Genomic DNA, 3,262 nt, shown 5'->3' with positions numbered 1-3,262 from the left:
TCCATCTGTCTGACCTGTCTCCTCCTCCAGCTGTCTCTTCCTCCAGCTGTCTCCTCCTCCATCTCTCTCCTCCTCTATCAGTCTGATCTGTCTCTTCCTCCAGCTGTCTCCTCCTCCATCTGTCTCCTCCTCCATCAGTCTGATCTGTCTCCTCCTCCATCTGTCTGACCTGTCTCCTCCTCCATCTGTCTCCTCCTCCATCAGTCTGATCTGTCTCCTCCTCCATCTGTCTCCTCCTACATCTATCTCCTCCTCCATCAGTCTGATCTGTCTCCTCCTCCATCTGTCTGATCTGTCTCCTCCTCCATCTGTCTCCTCCTCCAGCTGTCTCCTCCTCCATCTGTCTGATCTGTCTCCTCCTCCATCTGTCTGACCTGTCTCCTCCTCCATCTGTCTCCTCCTCCATCAGTCTGATCTGTCTCCTCCTCCATCTGTCTCCTCCTACATCTATCTCCTCCTCCATCAGTCTGATCTGTCTCCTCCTCCATCTGTCTGATCTGTCTCCTCCTCCATCTGTCTCCTCCTCCAGCTGTCTCCTCCTCCATCTGTCTCCTCCTCCATCAGTCTGATCTGTCTCCTCCTCCATCTGTCTGATCTGTCTCCTCCTCCATCTGTCTCCTCCTCCATCAGTCTGATCTGTCTCTTCCTCCATCTGTCTCCTCCTCCAGCTGTCTCCTCCTCCATCTGTCTCCTCCTCCAGCTGTCTCCTCCTCCATCTGTCTCCTCCTCCAGCTGTCTCCTCCTCCATCTGTCTCCTCCTCCAGCTGTCTCCTCCTCCATCTGTCTCCTCCTCCAGCTGTCTCCTCCTCCATCTGTCTCCTCCTCCAGCTGTCTCCTCCTCCATCTGTCTCCTCCTCCAGCTGTCTCTTCCTCCATCTGTCTCCTCCTCCAGCTGTCTCCTCCTCCATCAGTCTGATCTGTCTCTTCCTCCATCTGTCTCTTCCTCCAGCTGTCTCCTCCTCCATCTGTCTGACCTGTCTCCTCCTCCATCAGTCTGATCTGTCTCCTCCTCCATCTGTCTCCTCCTCCATCAGTCTGATCTGTCTCCTCCTCCATCTGTCTCCTCCTACATCTATCTCCTCCTCCATCAGTCTGATCTGTCTCCTCCTCCATCTGTCTGATCTGTCTCCTCCTCCATCTGTCTCCTCCTCCAGCTGTCTCCTCCTCCAGCTGTCTCCTCCTCCATCAGTCTGATCTGTCTCCTCCTCCATCTGTCTGATCTGTCTCCTCCTCCATCTGTCTCCTCCTCCATCAGTCTGATCTGTCTCTTCCTCCATCTGTCTCCTCCTCCAGCTGTCTCCTCCTCCATCTGTCTCCTCCTCCAGCTGTCTCCTCCTCCATCTGTCTCCTCCTCCAGCTGTCTCCTCCTCCATCTGTCTCCTCCTCCAGCTGTTTCCTCCTCCATCTGTCTCCTCCTCCAGCTGTCTCCTCCTCCATCTGTCTCCTCCTCCAGCTGTCTCCTCCTCCATCTGTCTCCTCCTCCAGCTGTCTCTTCCTCCATCTGTCTCCTCCTCCAGCTGTCTCCTCCTCCATCAGTCTGATCTGTCTCTTCCTCCATCTGTCTCTTCCTCCAGCTGTCTCCTCCTCCATCTGTCTGACCTGTCTCCTCCTCCATCAGTCTGATCTGTCTCCTCCTCCATCTGTCTCTTCCTCCAGCTGTCTCCTCCTCCAGCTGTCTCCTCCTCCATCTGTCTCCTCCTCCAGCTGTCTCCTCCTCCATCTGTCTCCTCCTCCATCTGTCTCTTCCTCCAGCTGTCTCCTCCTCCAGCTGTCTCCTCCTCCATCTGTCTCCTCCTCCATCTGTCTCCTCCTCCATCTGTCTCCTCCTCCAGCTGTCTCCTCCTCCATCTGTCTCCTCCTCCAGCTGTCTCTTCCTCCATCTGTCTCCTCCTCCAGCTGTCTCCTCCTCCATCAGTCTGATCTGTCTCCTCCTCCATCTGTCTCCTCCTCCAGCTGTCTCCTCCTCCATCTGTCTCCTCCTCCAGCTGTCTCTTCCTCCAGCTGTCTCCTCCTCCATCTGTCTCCTCCTCCATCTGTCTCCTCCTCCAGCTGTCTCCTCCTCCATCAGTCTGATCTGTCTCTTCCTCCATCTGTCTCCTCCTCCAGCTGTCTCCTCCTCCATCAGTCTGATCTGTCTCCTCCTCCATCTGTCTCCTCCTCCAGCTGTCTCCTCCTCCATCTGTCTCCTCCTCCATCTGTCTCTTCCTCCAGCTGTCTCCTCCTCCATCAGTCTGATCTGTCTCTTCCTCCATCTGTCTCCTCCTCCAGCTGTCTCCTCCTCCATCAGTCTGATCTGTCTCCTCCTCCAGCTGTCTCTTCCTCCATCTGTCTCCTCCTCCAGCTGTCTCCTCCTCCATCAGTCTGATCTGTCTCCTCCTCCATCTGTCTCCTCCTCCAGCTGTCTCCTCCTCCATCTGTCTCCTCCTCCAGCTGTCTCTTCCTCCATCTGTCTCTTCCTCCAGCTGTCTCCTCCTCCATCAGTCTGATCTGTCTCCTCCTCCATCAGTCTGATCTGTCTCCTCCTCCATCTGTCTCCTCCTCCAGCTGTCTCCTCCTCCAGCTGTCTCTTCCTCCATCTGTCTCTTCCTCCAGCTGTCTCCTCCTCCATCAGTCTGATCTGTCTCCTCCTCCATCTGTCTCCTCCTCCAGCTGTCTCCTCCTCCATCAGTCTGATCTGTCTCCTCCTCCATCTGTCTCCTCCTCCAGCTGTCTCCTCCTCCATCTGTCTCCTCCTCCAGCTGTCTCTTCCTCCATCTGTCTCTTCCTCCAGCTGTCTCCTCCTCCATCAGTCTGATCTGTCTCTTCCTCCAGCTGTCTCCTCCTCCAGCTGTCTCCTCCTCCATCTGTCTCCTCCTCCAGCTGTCTCTTCCTCCAGCTGTCTCCTCCTCCATCAGTCTGATCTGTCTCCTCCTCCATCTGTCTCTTCCTCCATCTGTCTCCTCCTCCATCAGTCTGATCTGTCTCTTCCTCCAGCTGTCTCCTCCTCCATCTGTCTCCTCCTCCAGCTGTCTCTTCCTCCATCTGTCTCCTCCTCCAGCTGTCTCCTCCTCCATCTGTCTCCTCCTCCAGCTGTCTCTTCCTCCATCTGTCTCCTCCTCCAGCTGTCTCCTCCTCCATCAGTCTGATCTGTCTCTTCCTCCAGCTGTCTCCTCCTCCAGCTGTCTCCTCCTCCATCTGTCTCCTCCTCCAGCTGTCTCTTCCTCCAGCTGTCTCCTCCTCCATCAGTCTGATCTGTCTCTTCCTCCATCTGTCTCCTCCTCCA

The sequence above is a fragment of the Telmatherina bonti genome (genome assembly GCF_933228915.1).
Source record: "Telmatherina bonti genome assembly, chromosome: 9".
NCBI classification, from domain to species: domain Eukaryota; kingdom Metazoa; phylum Chordata; class Actinopteri; order Atheriniformes; family Telmatherinidae; genus Telmatherina; species Telmatherina bonti.
Note: the sequence above shows the minus strand (reverse complement) of the source record.